Genomic DNA, 20,585 nt, shown 5'->3' on the forward strand with positions numbered 1-20,585 from the left:
CTAGGAGCTTGCTACGAAGTAGCTCGCAACAAGGTAGCTCGTTGCGCAATAGGGTAGCTCGTGACTAAGCAACGCGACACTCTCAGGAAGTTTCTATCTGACTAGACCGTACCCGTCAGACTGCGCCACGTCTCTCGACTGGCGGTGCAGTTCCTGCCCATTCGATAGACTGTACCCACGTCTCTTGACAGATGGTGGTGTGCCTGTCCTCCCGGGACGTGTCACCCATCCAATTAGGTAGTACCCTACGACTGTCACCTGCGTAGCCATGGTGACACTGGAGCATCAAGCATCAATGTTGAGCCAGCAAAGTAGCAGCGAAAAGAAGAGGTATGCTCAGGTGAAGTGAAAGGTACCCCTCTCCTCTCAGTTTCTTCCTCATTATCTCCAAAACTCCTTGGTGTCCCCATGCCAAGGGACTTCAAGCTCCCTCCACTGGACAAGTATGACAGATCCTTCGATCCAAATGATCACGTGGATGCCTTCCAGTCCCAGATGCACCTAACAAGAGCCAGTGAATCCTTCATGTGTGTGGCCTTTTCCGCCACCATTAAAGGGGTAGCCCGCACATGGTACCATAACCTCGCGCCTGGTTCGATAAGAAGCTAGGGGCAGTTCATGCAAGTTTTCACCTCCCACTTCATCACCAACAAAAGGTGCTCGAGAACTCAGGAAAGCCTCCTCGGCATGGTTCGCCTCACCGCAACCAAGCAAAGTATCACCCACAAAGAGTTCAAGTGGAACGTAGTTGTCAATCAACCCAAGATCATGATCGAGTTCCTCAAGCTCGTGGATCGGTTCATAGGGATGGAGGAGGAAATCAACCAGAAGGACGAGCAAACCCTTGAGAAAAGGAAGAGGGAACCAGAGCCCCCAGCTCAGAGCGACAACAGGAAGAAGAAGGACCAAGCTCGGGGGGCAAAGCCAAATCTGCCTTTCCGAGCTCCAGCAGCAGAAAGGGACTATACACCCCTCAATGCGAAGCGGGCCGAGATCCTCATGGTGATCAAGGACGCCCCGTACATGAAGTGGCCGCCTCGGCTGAAGGCGGACCCTAATGTTAGAAATAAAAATCTGTACTGTAGCTTTCATAAAGATCACAGTCATAGCACCGAAATTTGTAAAAACTTCCGCAATGAGATAGAAGAACTCATCCGTCGTGGATATTTGAGAAACTTTGTACAAGATAATAATAATAAAAAAAAAATAGGTCAGCAAGGGGAGCAGAGTAGAGATGTTCCCGAGTCCAGTAGGCAAGCAGAACAGCCGTAGAAGCAGCCCCCCAAAGAAAGACCAGTTCGGGGGACCATCCATGTCATAGTTGGAGGCTTGATTGTGGCGGGTTGTACCTCAGCTGCAGCTCGCGCATCAGCTCGCGAAGCCTCCAGGGAAGAGCAGAACCCCCCAAAGCAGCCAAGGTTGGAAGATCCATTCTTCTTCATAGAAGATGACACGCGCAGGGTCCACTACCCCCGTGATGACACGCTCGTCATAAAGGTGAAGATCAACGACTTCGAAGTCAGGCGTGTCCTCGTCGACTCAGGCAGCACGGCGGACATCCTCTTCAAAGCAGCCTTCGACCAACTACAGCTCCAAGAGAGTGACCTAAAGCCCGTGAACACTCCCCTGGTAGGCTTCAGTTGGGAGGAAGTCAGGCCCCTGGGAAGGATTATAATACCCGTGGAGGTCGGCACTTGGCCTAGCATAGTGAGGCTCAACAACGATTTCTTAGTGGTCGCAACCCCCTCCCAGTATAACACCATAGTAGGTCAGTCGATTACCCATGCCTTACGGGCTGTGGTGTCCACCTACTACTTAGCCATGAAGTTCCCCACGGACTTTGGAATCGGGATAGCGCGAGGTGACAAGCCTAAGTCTCGCAAATGCTACGTCGTCGCCCTCAAGGGAAAAGCCAAGGTGGCCGATGACCTCCAGTTGGAGCGACCTACGGAGCAGAGCGAGGAGTGAGCTACGCCATAGAAGAGATCGTCTCCATCCCAGCCTCGGCGAAGGACCCAACCCAAACACTTCAGATTGGTGCTTCCATCGAGGAGCCTCTGTGATCTAAACTGGTACGCTTTTTACTTGATAACTTAGATGTTTTTAACTGGTGCGTGGCGGAAATGTCTGGTATAGACCCTAGCATCATAACTCATAAGCTTAATATTGATCCTGTAGTTAGGCCTATTAGATAGAAGAAACGCAACCTAGCCTCAGAGCAAGACGAGGAGGTCGGGAATCTCCTTGCAACCAATTTTATTAGGGAAGTCCATTACCCGAGCTGGGTGGCTAACCCCGTTCTGGTAAAAAAGGCTAACGGTAAATGATGCATGTGCGTCGACTACACCTACCTGAACCGAGCTTGCCCAAAGGACTGCTTTCCACTCCCTAGGATCGACCATCTGGTGGACGCGACCTCGGGGCACAAGTTGTTGAGCTTTCTAGATGCTTATTCGGGCTACAACCAGATTAGGATGGACCCGGCAGATGAAGAAAATACTACCTTCATAACCGAGCTTGGCTTGTACTGCTACAAGGTCATGCCCTTTGGGCTAAAAAATGTTGGGGCGACCTTTCAAAGACTTGTAAATAAACTGTTTGACCCATTGATTGGCCAAAAAGTAGAATGTTATATAGACGACATGGTCGTCAAAACCCAGTTTCCGTGTGACTTAATACAAGACTTGCATTCAGTTTTTGAAATTATGCGTAGATTTAATATGAAGCTAAACCCAAATAAGTGTGCCTTTGGTGTCACCTTGGGTAAATTCCTAGGATACATTGTTAACCGGCGCGGCATTGAAGCCAACCCGGACAAAATAAAGGCCATCCTAGATATGAGACCACCCCGAAAAGTGAAGGAGGTTCAGAGGCTGAACGGCCGAATAGCCGCTCTGATCCGCTTCATGTCAAAGTTGGCAGATCGCTGCCTACCTTTCTTTAAAGCAATTAAAAGCAAAGGGTTTGAATGGACCCAAGATTGCCAGCTCGCGTTTGACGAGCTCAAAAAGTACCTCGCCAGCATACCGGTCTTAACCTGGCCTGAAGAGGGCGATGTTTTAGAGCTGTACCTCTCGGCAAGTGACGAAGTGGTCAGCTCGGTACTAATAAAAGAAGTAGATCGGGTCCAACGACCTATCTACTATGTTAGTAAAGCGTTGTAGGGAGCAAAGACAAGATATCCGGAGATAGAAAAATTGGCCTATGCACTGGTTATTGCAGCCCAAAAGCTCCATCCGTACTTTCAAGCTCATACTGTTATCGTCCTCACCAACAAACCTCTGAGGCAAGTCCTACTCAAGCCCGATGTCTCTGGTCAACTGACGAAGTGGGCCATTGAGCTCAGCGAGTACGACCTCCAATACAATCCACGAACTACTATTAAGGCCCAGGCCTTAGCAGACTTTGTCGCGGAGTGCACTTTCAGCTCTGAAGTCCCCAAGCCGGTTGAGCACGAGGCCCCCAGTTCGGGTGAGCCCGGAGCTCCCAAGCCGGTTGAGTCCAGGCACCGTGAGGTAGTAGCCAGTGCGGCATCTCTCCTAGTTAGGCCAAGCGCGAACTGGAATGAGGAGCCCTGGATCTTTCACGTAGATGGCTCCTCAAACCAGCAGGGCAACGGAGCCGGAATAGTTCTGCACGGCCCAAGTGGCACAAAACTGGAGTACGCACTACGCTTCAAGTTTGCGGCATCCAACAATGAAGCAGAATACAAAGCATTGATAGCCGGGCTAGCTCTTGCCAAAGAAGTAAAAGCCAAGCATATCATCATCTGTAGCAATTCCCAACTCGTGGTTAATCAGGTCACAAGCGAATATGAAGCTCGTGAACCGACTATGATTGCCTACTTAGCCAAAGTAAGAGAGGCTCTGCTCAACTTCCAGTTACACTTCATCAGGCAAGTCCCGAGGGCGGAGAACGTTGAGGCCGACGCTCTGTCCCGGTTAGCCAGCACTAGTGATAACACCATGAGAACCGTGTACATAGAGAACCTACCTCCGCCTAGCATTCTCGGAGGGGCAAAGGAGGTCGCTCCTGCTAGTCAAGCAGAGCCGAGCTGGATTGACCCGCTTGCGAGCTTCCTGCTACACGGGACCCTCCCTGCAGATTACAATGCTGCTAGAAGGGTAGAGCATCAGGCAACCAAATACCTTCATGATAAACGAACAGCTGTATCAAAGATCTTACATGCTCCCCTACCTGCGCTGCTTGCGACTTTCCGAAGTCGAGCTCGTACTCCGCGACACTCATGAGGGCCTGTGCGGCAGACACTTGGGGGCAGGGCCCTCGCCCAAAAAGCACTACGACAGGGATACTACTGGCCTACAATGAAAGAAGATGCTATTGAGCTCGTCAGAAAGTGTGACAAGTGCTAGAAGCATGCCAACATCCACCATCAGCCCACTGCCGATCTCAAGTATCTCACCAGCCCATGGCCTTTCGCACAATGTGGCATCGATATACTTGGACCATTTCCACCAGCAACAGGCCAGAGGATGTTCCTGGTGGTAGCAGTGGATTATTTCACCAAGTGGGTGGAAGCTGAACCCCTCGTAACGATCACAACCCAAAACGTCCAGAACTTCTTTTGGAAGAACATAGTGTGCCGCTTCGGGTTACCTCAGGTATTGAATCTGATAATGGTAAGCAGTTCGAGGATATCAAATTCTAGAACTGGTGCACACCCTCAAGCAAAGGTCATGAATAGAGCTATCCTCCGCGGACTGAAGGCACGGTTGGACCGAGCTAAAGGACTATGGCAGACGAGCTACCCAGTGTTCTATGGGCTTACCGAACCACAGAGAAGACCGCCACAAGAGAGACTCCCTTCAACCTCACCTACGGCACCGAGGCAGTCATCCCAACTGAGGTCGAGGTTCTCTCACTGCGACTGGAAGAATATGACGACAAGACAAATGAAGAGCTACATACCAACCTCGACCTACTTGACGAAGTAAGGGACCTCGCATATATCAGGACCGTAGCTTACTAGCAAAGAGTAGCTCGGTACTATAACACCAGGGTCAAGAAGCGGAACCTCCGCGTCAGTGACCTGGTCCTTCATAAAGCTATGGTACCTGAGCCAGGTGTTGGCAAGCTCGGACCGAATTGGGAAGGACCCTACCGAGTGAAACGGGTGCTCGGGGAAGGAACGTACGAACTCGAAACCCTTGAAGGGAAACAAGTACCTCGGGCATGGAATATTGTCAACTTGAGGCAGTATTACCTATAACTACTAAGTAGATCACGAGTCACTCTCAAAGCCTAAGGACCAAAATGCCGATCTAACACGACCTTGACGCAATAAGACCTAGTCACCTCTATGGCATGGGCGAAATACTGAGTAGACCATGAGTCACTCTCAAAGCCTAAGGGCCAAAATGCCGAGCTAACACGACCTCGACACAATAAGACCCAGTCGCCTTCATGGCATGGCGAACTCCAAGGGCAGACCATAAGTCACCCTTTCAGCCTAAGGGCTAAAGCACCGAGCTAACTAAGACCTTGGCACTATGAAAGACTTAGCCAATTCATTGATAAAGACAAGGTATGAAATATCATAGGTGTAAGCAGCTCAGGTCTGAACCCTACGAAGCATAGCTCATCTCAATACATCGGTTGGACCAAGTAAGGTACAACCTACACACATACAGTTCCGGCATACACGGTAACTACTTCGCGGTGTTATATAAAAATACCTCAAAACACTAAGGGATAGCTCGGGGTAATAATTACCAAAAAATCCTACTTTGGGTATGTAGCTCTAATAGCTCGAGTGATGAGATCGCTTTGGAAAAAAGTAAAAGAGCACACCATACTAAGTAGAAAAAGAAAATTTTCATTACTAATAAATAAAAACCGAGCTAAAAAAGCTCGGGAAAGTCCAACAAGAAGTAAAAAAGGGCACAACTGCCCAAGAAGAAGATTTTTTGAAAATCGGGTTTTGGCACCCGGGAACCACCAAAAATTAGTCAGAGAAGCAGAAAAACAAAGTCGCCAGCCTCAAGGGTCCATGTCCTCCACCTCATCCTCGTCCTCCAGGGAGTTAGGCTCCTCCTCCTCTGCCTGGTTCGCCGTCTCGAGAGCCAGGCCCTTCATTGTGATGCCGTCGAGGTTGAGCCTAGAGAACTTCTTTCGGACTAACCAGCGGTAGAGCTCGAATCTGGAGCGGTACGAGCTCGAGCCATACTCCACTTGGAGGTCATGATACTCCTGGGAGTCCTTGAAGTCCCAGACTGCCTTAGCCCGCTCGGCCTCCACCATGGTGTCGAAGTTCCGAGTTTAGTCCAGAAGTGTAGACTCCAAGTCCTAAAACTGCTGGCGAAGGAGCTCCCTCTCCGCTACCACCCTCGACGACTCCTCCTTGTAGTGCACGCTCTCCTCAGAAAGCCTGACGATTTGTGCCTTCTAGTCACGGGTGAGCAGCACCTAGGCCTCGCTCCCCTTGCGAGTCTGAAGGAGCTCACCTCGGGCCTGGTTGAGCTCGCCCTAGAGCTTCTGAACGAGGGCCCTTTGATTACGAGGGCCATGGCATGGATGGCGGTGTTTGCCTACCAAACAAGGGACTAGGGTCAGAAAACAGAGAAAGAAAGGAAAGAATGAGAAGAAAAGAAGGACCACTTACCACCATATAGTGAGAGGCGGCAAATGCGGCGAGCGCCTTGGGCTCCATCTCCCCCCATCTAGCAACCTCCTCGTAGCAGATTGCCCTTAGGCTCTTCCGCCCAGCCACGATGTAATCATTGACACCCTCCCAGTTCCCTACCGGGAACTACGGTTAGGGGAATGGGCGGGAAGGACCAAGAGGGATCACCCCTTGCCTCGGGAGCTCACCCTCCTCGAGGCCACCTTCTCCAGTGCCTCCTTTAGATGGGGTCGGTGGAATCTCAGGCGATGGAGAAACAAAGTTTGGCTCAGCAGACTAGAACTCAGTGCCCCTAGAAGTGGGAGTTCGGTCGGGACACGACCTCTTCACCTTATGCTTTTGGTTGCTAGAGAGAAGGCAACACGCGTCAACACTAGACATGATGGCTGCCAAAAAACCACAAGGTATTAGTCCAGTGAAAGAAAAAATGTATGTATACACATGATATATTTCTACAAGGAACTATGCAACCTACCCGGACTCAGGCCAACCTGTGTGAGCTTCTCCTCGATCAAGTAATCTGAACAGAGAAGGCCTACAGTTGCCCAGGACTGCAGCGTTTTCCAAGTTTTAGGGTCCCCTTCAAGAGGTCGGGAAGGGCCACCCCTCGGGGTTACGGACCACAAAATAGTCCCGCTTTCAGGCGGGAACCTTGTTCGGCAGGTCGTGCAGGAGCTTAAAGCCGCGGTGGGGAGAAAAGTAATAAGAACGCCTTTCCAGTGGCACTTCGAGAGTGACATTCTTAATGTAGAGAATGGAAGAAAAGATATTGAGATCAAGGGGGAGACAATACTCATAGCACACGGAAATGGTCCCAACTACATTCCGGATGGCGTTGGGATGGAGTTGGTCAATGGTGACATTAAAATGATTCAACACCTCCACTATCAGGGGGCAAGGGAAGACGCAGGCCAGCCTCGAGCTATTCCTGGAAAATTACTATGTCATTGGGACCATGCTCCTAGGGAAAGTTACCAGAAGGGAGACCGTAGATAAGGTCTCCGGGAAGGTGAAAGTAGCGGACTAGAGATCTGAGTCTCTCTATCGTCATAGAGGAGGCACCGAAGGTGTCGGGCTCTTTACCCCGAGAAGTAGAAGCCACATCGCTTGAGGCGTCCCGAGCCTCCGGAGCCTTCTCCCAAGCTCTCCCTGCTCAAGGGGGCATCATCGTCCTGGTTACCGTCCCGGGGATAAACGTGGTACGGATACCTAGACATGATTGACAGAATGAATAAGATAGAGCTCGGGCAGACTAGATGGATGCGCGACCTTAGAATCTGAACACAACAAGTTAGCGTGAAAGAAAATGAGGCCTAGGGGCCCTCCTATTTATAACCACTGTGCCCCTAGATCAACGGTCCAGATTGAGACAGATCTGATGGTTCGCAGTCAAGCTGACCACACGTCTTATGAAACCGAAATGTGATTGGCTGCACGTCTCGCATGATTGAGGTAATGACGGATGCACAACATCCAGAGTAAGAGCCGCTTCAGCGCATTTTTCGGCATTCAAAAACATCAGAAATCCCCTAACTTCTGTGCATGCATTTAATGCAAGCAGTCAATCAAGTTTGAACTTTTGTCAAATCCACCCATCACAATTCATGAACTCCTCACGCTAAGGTAGCACTCTTAGCCCGAGGAGTGGGGGGCAATTAATGGAGGATGATTTGACCCGCCCCCTTGAGATAATGACACATGGACTTGATTCAGCACGAGCAACAACTCAGCACCACAACCTGACTGCAACTAAGTAACAAGCCTGCAGGATAGTTCGCTATAGGGGGAGCTCGCTACAATGCGAGCTCGAGGTCCCCGAGCTACTGAAAGGAAATATTTCAAGACTATCCAAACTCGCGAGCTAGGGTAACCAACTCACTCCAACACTTAGGCAGAAAGGCTGCCCCAAAGACAATCTCGATGAGGGTCACCTAGAAGTACCCCTAGGAGCTCGCTACGAAGTAGCTCGCGACAAGGTAGCTCGCTGTGCGACAGGGTAGCTAGCTACAAGGTAGCTCACAACTAAGCAACGCGATGCTCTCAGGAAGCTTCTATCTGACAAGACCGCACCCATCAGACCGCGCCACGTCTCTCGACTGACGATGCAGTCCTTACCCATTCAACAGATTGTACCCACGTCTCTTGATAGATGGTGGCATGTCTGTCCTCCCGAGACGTGTCATCCATCCAATTGGGTAGTACCTTGCGACAGTCACCTGTGCAGCCATGGCAGGTAACGGCTGCGACAAAAGCCCAGTGGCGGTTACGCCCGATTTGACCAAAAGACCCCTATAAAAGCCCCTTAGTTGAAGGGGAGAGGGATCTCGGATCAAATCTGATTTTGAGTCATCTAACTTGCTCTCGAGCTAATCTTGAGAACTCAGTGATCTAGCGTGACCTACACTCTTAGCCTCTTTACACTCTTTACTTTCTCTCTCAGCGTTCTAACTTAAGCTTCGGAGTATTCCCGCCGAGCAAATCCCCCGGGAATCCTTCACCTTCTTCTTGTCAGGTGCCATCTATTGCCAGGTAGGAGCCAGTCAGCAGCCAACTAGGAGTGCCCAGATCGTGCCACATCAACAGGGTTGCTGGCGATGTTTATGGCTGCCTTGTTGTCATAGTAAAGAGACATAGGATTATGAACAACTCCAAGCTCCCCTAGAAGATTTTTTAGCCAAAGGACTTCAACCACCCCATGTGCCATAGCTCTATATTCAACTTCAGCACTTGACCTTGCTACCACACTTTGTTTCTTGCTTTTCCAGGTCACTAGGTTTCCTACCACAGATGTGCAATACCCACTCGTGGACTTTCTATCATCTACAACACCTGTCCAATCAGCATCTGTAAAGACTCCCACCTTTAGGTGATTATGTTTACTGAATAATAGACATGTTCTGTAATACTTTTTTAAGTATCTAAGAACTCTCGTTGCGGCCTCCATGTGTGGTTTCTTAGGAGAGTTCATGAATTGGCTTAGAACCACAACTGAATAGGCAATGTTTGGATGGGTCATGGATAAATAAATCAAATTTCTCACTAACCTTTGGAGCTGTTTCACATCTTTCAGAGGTTCACCATCACAGTCACCCACTTGTGATCAACATCCATGAGAGTATCTACTGGTCTCGTGCCTAATTTTCCTGTGTCTTGTAATAGATCAATGGTGTATTTCCTTTGAGAAATGAAGATACCCCTTTCTGAGCAGGCGACTTCAATTCCAAGGAAATACTTCAGGGGACCTAAATCTTTCGCTTCAAATTTAGATGCAAGGAATTGTTTCAATTTTTGTATTTCTGAACTCCAATTTCCTATAATGATGATATCATCCACATACACTATCAATACAACAACCTGAGTTCCTGACATCTCTTCACAAAGAGTGTTTAATCACACTGACATTGTTTGAAGCCTACTTGTTGAACTGCCATGTGAAACTTACTGAACCAAACTCTGAGAGATTGTTTTAAACCATAAAGGGACTTTCTCAGCTTTCACACCTTATTTTCAGTTCCCTTGGCATAGAATCCAGGGGGTTGAACCATGTATACTTCCTCCTCTAGGTCACCATTTAAAAAAATATTCTTTTTGTCCAATTGATGCAATTCCCAGTCAACGTTAGCAACTAATGACAGGAGGACCCTAATTGAATTCATCTTAGCTATTAGAGCAAAAGTCCCATCATAGTCAACCCCGTACACTTGAGTGTACCCTTTGAATACTAATCTTGCTTTGTAACTTTCAACTGTCCAGTCTTCCTTATGTTGAACTGTAAACACCCACTTACACCCCACTGGGTCTTTCCCCCTTGGAAGATTCACCAATTCCCAAGTTTGATTTTAGTGAAGAGCATTAATCTCCTCCTTCATAGCATCTGTCCATTCAGGTCATTTTAAGGCTTCTGCAACATTTCTGGGAATAGGGATGCGGTCAACTACAAATAGAAAGGCTCGGTATGAGGGGGCAATGTGATAGTAGGAGAATACTAGGTAATAGGGTGTTTGGTAGTGCATGACCTGACTCCCTTTCTTTGAGCAATAAGAATGTCAAGGTCATCCACAGTAAGAATAGGAGTATCAGTAGGTGCAATAGGGTTTGGACTTACCTTCTGGGAGTCTAACAGTGTCGGTTGCTCCACATCTCTATCACATTGCTTATATCTACGGCGTATACGTTGGAAGACACGAAAGGGAGCAATGTCCCGAATAAAAGGAAGAGAGACTTGGTGGACCTAAACCTGCTTCTCATCTTCCACACTACTACTCTCCCCCTTAGAAGAAGCAGGGAAGAATGGTTCAAACTCAAAGAAGGACATATCCGTAGATGCAAAAAACTTATGACTAACAGGATCAAAGCACAGATACCCTTTTTGAGAGGAGGGATGCCCCAGAAAGATACAAGGAATGGATCAAGGGTCTAACTTACCTCGAGTCAGAGACAAATCATGGACCATGGCACGACAACCAAAAACTCTCATGGGAATGGAAAATAAAGAGGACTGAGGGAATAACGGATGAGTGGCCATGTAGTTCAGCACTCTGGAGGGCATGCGATTGATGACATAAGCAGCTACAAGTATAGCATCCATCCAAAACCTTTTTGGAACATTAATGTGTAACATCATCCCACGAGCTACCTCAAGGAGGTGTTTGTTTTTTCTTTCTGCAACACCATTTTGTTGTGGTGTTCTTGTGCATTAGCTCCTTTGAATAGATCTGTGAGAGGCAAAAAAATCATTGAGCTCACCATGGAAATATTCATTTGCATTGCTTGATTGGAAGATCTGTATTTCAACATGGAATTAAGTAAATACCATCCTTTGGAAGTCTTTCACAATCTTTAGAATTCCATCTCTACTATGCATAGGGAATACCCATGTATAGCGAGAGAAGTCATCGATCAATGTGATAAAGTACTTATATCCGCCCTCAGGTATTATAATAGTAGGCCCCTATACATCAGAATACACAACATGAAAAGGAACACTTGATCTTTTATTATTTGAATGAAAAGTTGTTCTACATTGTTTGCTCAACTGACACGTTTGACACTAGAATTCTGACACTGAACATGACTTAAATAAAACTAGAAAAAAAGACTTTACTATTTCAAAAGAAATATGACCTAACTGACTATGCCACAATAAAATTTGACTCTTATTTGATTGATTATATGACTAAGGATGACACTGAGAGACCGGCTTTGTTGTCGAGAAAGTAGAGACCATCCACAAGCCTCCCTCTACCAATCGTCCTCCCAGAAATTAGATCTTGAAAAACACATGAACCAAGAAAATTGTTTACACTACAGTTTAAAGAGTTTGTGATACTACTGATTGAAAACAAATTTATAGGAAGTTGAAGGACATGCAACATACAATTCATGTTAAGGCCATGGGGAAGAGATATTGATCATTGGCCTACAATGGAGGAGAATGATCCATATGCAAGCCTCACTTTATCCCTTCTTGACAAAAGGCTATAAGTCTGAAATAAGTTCGACTTATCAGTCATGTGGTTAGAGGCCCTTGAGTCAATGATCCAAGGGGAACTAGTGGTAATAGTGACATGGAATGCAGAAGCCACATTATTTGATGTAGATGCAAATGAAGTAGGAGTACTAGTGACTGAACTATCCATTTGTCGCAAAGCCCTACCATATGACTCCAAGTGGTCTCTGAAGGAATTCATGATATCTTCCTTAGGGTCAGAATTAGTAAGGTGGTTCCGGGTAGTACCAGCAACCTGAGTATCTTGGGTTGCCACATGTGCTGCATTATTTGTTGTGTTCATCTTCTTCTGACATTGCCCTTTACCCTGTTCTTGGATCTTCACTACCCACTTGGGTTTCCCGTGAATGTCCCAACATGTGTCACGTGTATGTCGTGAGTGCCAACAGTGAGTACAAAATAACTTGTTTTTATCATCAACCTTCTTGGTGTCACTTTTCTTCCCCATGTTGTTATTACTCATTGTAGCCAATGCAACTTGTTGCTCCCCCTCGGTTGTAACCATCATATTTTGCCTACTTTATTCAGATTGAACAAGGGCATATACCTCGTGAACCGACGACAACTCTTTACTTCCTAAGATCTGAACTCTCAAGGGTTCATAGGTAGGGATTAGTTCCAACAAGAAGGCAAACACACGCTGTTGAGAAACCAGCTTTCTGTAGGCCTTAGCGTCATCATGTTTCCACTCTATAGCCTGATAATGATCCAATTCTTTCCATACGGAAGTAAGTGCTGAATAATAGGTTGGCAAACTACGATTTCCCTATTTACAGGTTGAGGTTTCAGCTTGCAACTAGTAAACCTTGGCATAATTCCTTTGCTCAAAATAGGTGGTTTTGGTTTGTTCCCAAAACACACTAATGGTGTTTGTCCACATAAAATTATTCTTCACATTAGGTTCCATGGCTACAAGGAGGCAAGACATCACCATACTGTTTTCTTGGTCCCACCTATCATGTTCAGCTGTCTCACTCTTGGGTTCTTTCACCCTTCCATTTGTATAACCGGCTTTTCCCCTTGCTATTACATAAAGTTTTATACTTTTAGCCCACTCCAGGTAATTTAGAACATTTAAAGGGGTAATGGGCATGGGAAACATCATGTTTTCACTTCCCATACCAGTTGTGGGTTGGTGTAACCCCCGATGAAGTTGAATCATAGTTTGCCATAGAGTACTGTTGAATCAGACCAAATCCCACACAACTACACAACAACTACAATCAGAATACCAACCCCCAAGAAATTTACTTCTGGATTGTGGAAAAAACAAAAAACTGTTGAAATCAACTCAATGATGGTTCAGCCACTAAAACAGCCCAGTAATTAGTCCAGCACCAGCCGCTGGAATAGTATACTAGTAGTTCGACTACAACACATGCAATCTAATAGTCCAACATCTATAAGAAGGTATAAAACCAAAAAAGTAAGGCCTTTACACTACTAGCCATAGAAAAACACAAGAAAACATACCCTGTCCAACACATGTACGAACGTGCCAACCCAGAAATTAACTTCATAGCATCGAACAGATAAGGAAGGGAGTCTTTACTGCATTGCCCTTCTTTTGCTAGGTTCTCCTTGATGTTACGACCAAGGAAGAACCCAAAGGAAGAGCCGCAAGTGGCCTACAAGGGTTTCTCTGTCTTCCATGTCCAAGAAATCAAAGAAGAAAGAGGATGAAGCAGGTTCAGATGGGAAAAACAGATTTTTATAGCCCAGAACCTTGCTCTGGTACCATATAATCATTCATGAAGAGAGAAAGACAAGAGAGAGAAAGAAAAGAGAAGAGAAGAGAAGAGAAGAGGGAAAAGAGGAGAAGATGAAGATATGATTGAGAGACACAAAAAAATAACTATAAAATAACAATTAAATAATCCTCACATCAACTAAAAACAATAATAAAAAAAAATACAGAAAATGATAATAAAAATATCCAGAAATTATACATTTCGGGTAAAAATAGAAAAAATACATAAAATGATGAAAATTTTTATATATATTTCAACCAAAGAATAGAATAAAAGAAAAATTACAGAAAATGATTATATAATGATCATACGGTCCTCATTATATATTTCAACTAAAATGATTTATCAAAAAAAATGCATAAAATATACAAAATAATGAAAAATTATAAAAAAAAAAATTGGTCATGGCAGTGCCTCTAGATCAGATGGTCACGTTGCACTCGCTGGCATCATCTTTTTTTTTTTTTTTTGATAATTACTCGCTGGCATCATCTTGCTCGCCCTTATTCTACACCTTCCTCCGTTTAATCACCCTTGTTTCTCCCCCTACCTTCGTTCAATCGTCAACATCATCTTGCTTGCCCTTGTTGCCCCTTCCTCTGTTCAATCGTCAACGTCGACCTTCTCCTCTGTTCCTTCGTCAACATTAATATATTAGAAGAAGGAAACATCAATGTTGTTGATTCAAAGCTCAGGGAGAAGGAACGCCGATAGTAAGCTTGAAACAACATTTTGAAACCTTCATTTTGCCACTGATTCAAGATCATGGAGCAACAATTCAACAGATTGACGTCATTGCTGGTGGAGGCAAGAATGACGGCTGCGATTTGAGTGAGAAATAATGCACTTGAGCGAGCCCTAAATAGTGAGATTGGTGGCGACAAGAGTGACCGTTGGTGGTTTTGCAAAGTCCTAAATAAGAAGAGGAGAGAAGAAGAAAACTTAACTAAGAAGAAGAGGAGAAGAAGAAAAAAGTCGAGGGTCAATGGGAAACCCTCGACCCAATCTCACCCTAACCCTTTTCCCTCAGGCCCAAGATGACTCATCATTAGAATGGGTGGATTGGGTGGGTCAGATGGGTTGGGGTCAAATTTGCCAACCCTAAATCAACTAACAATTATAAATATTCTACATTTTATGTTTAAAACTACAAAGTTCTAAAATTATTCAATGATCAATTTAGAAGAAAGGAAAAAATATGAAGAATCATTCATATAATTGATACTAGATTTATGGTCATCCATTAACTTGGAAGAAACGAAACCACTTAGTCTATTTGTTTATTAAAAAATTCAATAAAAAGAAAAGAAATGAGAAAAATATATAACAAACTTCTAATTTTAGATTTAAACTAATAAGAAAAAAAAGGCTCACTTGATTTGTTCAAGAGAATCAAAGAACTTAATTGACTCTTTTTGTATTGAACTCTATAAAACATTAAGAGAAACTAATAGAAATTTTGATTTGCCCTATTGGTTTTTCATTTTTACTCTTTTTGACCCATAATTTTTGAAATGCTTCTTTCATGTATCAAAATAACCATTGATGCTTAAGGCTTATGCCTTTTTACCCTCACACCTTGAGGCTTAAGGATTACACCTCATTGTATCAAAACCTTTATGTATTTTTGTCATTTGATTCTAATGATGAACATGTAAGAAATTGATTTCTTTTTAACTTTTTTGGCATTTCATGAATAAACTTTCAATGGCAAGTATATTAGTGGGCATTGCTTTTAGAGCTCTGATACTTCATGATGTTTTTTTTAATCTACTGTTGGTCTGGCCAACTTTGATGTTTGTGGAAAAATAAATGTGTATTTCCTTGTTGGCTCGTCTTGCCCCACTACATCATTTTAAAAATGTCTATACTACAACTATTTGAAATAAGTGTTTTTTCACCAAACACTAGTCATGAGCGCTTATTTTCAAATAAGCACTCCTAAACATCATTTCAATGTGAGCCTGTTTTGCTCATCAATGGCAACCACCTGTTCCTTCTCATCTGTAGCTTCTACTGCCTCTTTGGGCATTGTAGATTTTCCTAATTCTACAACACAATCAACATGTAGCTGTCAAGTAAATCTAACAACATTGACATACATCTTCAAACCAATGTTATCAAAATCTTATGATTTACGATAAGTTTACGATTTGAATCTTGAATCCCAAGGATTTCGATTCAAATTTTATGTCCGAATCATTTTCTGCAAAAATCTTACGATTTTTGTTTGAATCCTAAAATTTGATTCATACATCTTACGATTTCTACGATTCAAATAAATTCAATTAAGAATTAGTTATCTACTTTGTTATGTTTTTGTTTATATCTAGTTTTGTCAAGGGAGTTTTTTTAAAGCCCTTACTAGAAAATGATTTATTTACGTTATTTAAGATTAGAAATTGAGTTTATTTTCCATCATATAAGTTAAAGAACCATTATATATGGATTTGTATGACTTTCAAGTCAAACTTGATTATATCATCTCAAGCTTCTATTGTATCAGTGGTAAGTTCTATTATTTTATGTGCATATATGGTATATATAGATTAAAAATAAGGGAAAGCCACTTTCCTATATATATTTAACCTTTTAATATATCTATATTTAATTTTTTGACAAGTTTATAAAAAATAGAAATAATCTTACAATTTACTATACGATTCACGATTCAATTTGATTCAACTTTCTCTATGATTCACGATTCAATTTGATTCAACTTTCTCTATGATTTACGATACAATTACGATTTTCAAAACATTACTTCAAACCCCTCAAATAGCTACCGTATAACCATTTCATACCAAAATTTCTAACTGTTAACAGTATATTTAAATACTCTTTTGCTTCATGGGATTAGAATTATAGATTTCACAACAATGCAATATCACAATTGTCCACAAAAAAGGCAAGGTGATGAGTGAGAGAAAGACCACCTTAGTGGCGCATGAATGCTCAGTTTTCATGCGCACTTTTAAAATTTGGATAATAAGAATCCATTGTGATGCCCATAATACCCTCAATGTGTTTGATATCTCTTTTGATTTTCAAATATCCACTGTTTCCCCATTTAGCACCGCATGAGTTCTCTTTATTAACCCATAATGATTTAGTATATCTCCTTATCTCTTAATCCATCCTCCCTATCAAATATTGGCCCTGAAAAAAGAAAGATTATTCTGCACATACCATAGTAGCCACTCGCTGCCTTGCTATTGCCCTTGGTAATGATAACCAACGTTTTTAAAATCGAATCGAACTGGTCAGGGGTCCGGTTTCTGAGTTGAATGATTTGATCATTTGAATCAAATGAACGGCTTATTCTGACAAAAAAATAAAAAGATTTTAAAAAAATAAAAAAATTGGTCAAACCATTAAACGTTTCAAATAATGATTTACTGACCAAATTAACGGTTTTTGATGATAAAACGGAACCGATTCCCAATCTTTCCAGTCCGATACAGTTTTAAAAACCATGATGATAACTTTCAACCAATCCTCCTTATCAAATATTGACCTTGAAAATACTTCATTTGTACAGAAAAAGATTCTTTTACAAATACCATAGTAGCCACTAGCTGCGATGATTGGGGTCACAAATCCCTCTTATGTATGTATGGATAGTCAACTTTTGAAGTAATACCACCATTATATATTATATATTGGAATTTGGAAAGCATGGTATATATTCCCTGTAAGGTCTCTTCTTCTAATACCATAATCAATGGTGGTCTTAATTTGAACGATCCCCTCTACTACCTTCATTGCTGCAAATACCCGGTGTACATATGTTTACAAATTATATGATGATAACAAAAATCCTTATTCTACTTCATAAAATAAATTACTACTTACTATATCCCATTCGGTCTTTAACGGATGTCACTGCTCCTCTTCTTACCCAGTTTTGGGCATAATAGGAACACTACCTGGAGAATAACAAGGAGTGTCATAAGAGGATTTCATAGAGAAAACCCAATTGTAATTGATGTAATAGTTTTCGGCCACATACCAATATTTTGTGATATAAAATTTTTTGGCTAAGTACCTTATTATTTGACCTGGTAGTGACGTGCCTTAGTGATGAGCTACTTGGTGGTGAACTGCCTAGTGGCGAACTACTTGGTGGAGAACTGCCTGGTGGCGAACTGCCTGGTGGCGAACTGCCTGGTGCCGAGCTCCCTGGTGGCGAACTGCCTGGCGGAGAGCTACCTGGTGGCAAACTCCCTACTAGGCGGCCGGTGACTTAGAGAATGGTGGAGCTCCCTGGTGCGGCGCAATCTAACTGCCTCAGCATGAGGTGGTCTTCTTTCCTTTGTAGGCAATGGGAGCTGAGGGACCTGCAAGAACTCCATCTTTTCCTCCTCTTTGTAGGCGGCGGAAGCTGAGGGACCTGCGAAAACTGAACCAGAGGTCCCGGGGGTATTTTCCCAGCGGGGGCTTTCCAACACTTAAGTTAGCACTCTGATTGTAGAGAGCTTTGAAGATAATATTGGAGAAACAAGAGAGCTAGAGAGCAGGGAATACTTCCCTTTTTTCCATCCCTTCCCCTTTGGGAGTGAGGTCTTTATATACCAGAGTCCTCGCGGGTTAGGTGGGTGAAAAGCCTCCAAACGGTAAGACTCGTCACATCCCATCAGAACCGGGGTATGGTAGTGAACTCCTCGAGGTCGTCAGGCTGGTGCTTATGTCAAGCGGCCAGGTCGGCGCCTGGGCCGGGTTGTCAGGGCGGTGCCTACGTCAGTCAGCGGGTCAGTGTCTAGACCAGGTTGTCAGGTCGGCGCCTGTGTCAGTGTCTAGGCCAGGTCGTCAGGCTGGAGATCTTCTTGCGATATGCCAAACTACTCCTGTATCAAACTTCTCTACAAGAGTGGAGCAGCGGCATGCTGCTTATGGCGAGCTGCCTGTGGTGAGCTGCCTATGGCGAGCTACCTATGGCGAGCTCTGCCAAGCTGCTTGGCTCTTTGGCGAGCTCTTTGGTGAGCTACCGAGCTCGTGGGGTATGCATGCCGAGTTTATCGGTGGCCATCTTATGGGTGGCTTGGCCGGATCATGTGCTAGGCTGATCCAGGTCAGCCAGGTCGCGCAGGCCGCATGCAGGTTGCGTAGGCCACACGCAGGTCGTGCCAGGTCACGCGCAGGTCAAGCGCAGGTCACGCACAAGTCGCGCAGGCCGCGCGTAGGTCGCACCAGGCCTGCCAGACCGGTGCCCGGGTGGGTCACCAACTTTGTAAGTTGTTGGTTGGGTGTTTGCCTAGTTGTCACAAGGTGCCACATGTCACAATTCCACTAGAGGGCCAAATCTGCCCTCATCAATAGCCCCCCACTCCCGAGTTGAGAGTAACTCAGCGAAGGGAGTAGATTTCTTTTGGCCCGTAAGTCGGCGAGCTAGTAAGTGCTAATCCAATTCCTAGTGTGGCCCGTAGGCTTTGGGAGTGACTCATAGTCTACTCTTCTTTGACTTTTGCCCGTGCCAGAGAGGCGACCGGGTCTTAAGCAGTAATGTGGCCCGTAGGCTTTGGGAGTGACTCGTAGTCTACTCTTTTTTGACTTTGCCCACGCCGGAGAGGCAACCGGGTCTCAAGTAGTAATGTGGCCCGTAGGCTTTGGGAGTGACTCATAGTCTACTCCTTTTTGACTTTGGCCCATGCCGGAGATGCGACCGGGTCTTAAGCAGTAATGTGGCCCGTAGGCTTTGGGAGTGACTCGTAGTCTACTCTTCTTTGACTTTGCCCGTGCCGGAGATGCAACCGGGTCTCAAGTAGTAATGTGGCCCGTAGGCTTGGCCTGTGAAGTGTCGAGCTATGATGGTGCTGCATCAGCTTCGTAATGCCGGTCACCCACTCCTACAAGAAGCTGCTAGGAGCTCGGCCTTCGAGAGCAGCACTACTAACTTTAGGTTGCCAGCTCACACGGGAGTCTTGGAAGGCTCGACCGGTAAGGGCGCATATGTAGTCTGTTGGCCGCCAACTCCCATGGAAGCCACAAAGAGCACATCTTTGTAGGGGGGACCTTGCGAAGAGGACTGATGTGGCATTATCTGAATCAAAAGTAAGGTTGGTAGAGCTACTTAGTCCGTTAGCTCCCTGCATAGTCTTTGAGTTCATAAAAAATGTAAACTATAAAGCGATAGCTTCAAATTCTAAAAAGCGAGGACTTAGCTTTGGTAAGATGAGAACTTAGCTTTTGTAGGATGAGAACTTAGCTTTTTGTAGTGTTTTCCCACAGACGGCGCCAATTGATGTAACCATTTTTTGCCACATACCAATGTTTTGTGATGTAAATTTTTTTGGCTAAGTACCTCGTTATTTGACCCGGTGGTGACGTGCCTTAGTGATGAACTACTTGGTGGTGAACTGTCTGGTGGCGAATTGCTTGGTGGAGAACTACCTAAGGGCGAACTGCCTGGTGGCGAGCTCCCTAGTGGCGAACTGCCTGGTGGCGAGCTCCCTGGTGGCGAACTGCTCGGTGGCGAACTGCCTGGTGGCGAACTGCTTGGTGGCAAGCTCCCTGGTGGCGAACTGCTCGGTGGCGAACTGCCTGGCAGAGAACTACCTGGTGGCGAACTCCCTACTAGGCGGTTGGTGACTTAGAGAATGGTGGAGCTCCCTAGTGCGGCGCAATCCGACAGCCTTAGCATGAGGTGGTCTTCTTTCCTTTGTAGGCAATGGAAGCTGAGGGA

The sequence above is a fragment of the Nelumbo lutea genome, chromosome 1 (assembly GCF_056320005.1).
Source record: "Nelumbo lutea isolate HS-2025 chromosome 1, American lotus-T2T, whole genome shotgun sequence".
Classification (NCBI taxonomy): Eukaryota; Viridiplantae; Streptophyta; class Magnoliopsida; order Proteales; family Nelumbonaceae; genus Nelumbo; species Nelumbo lutea.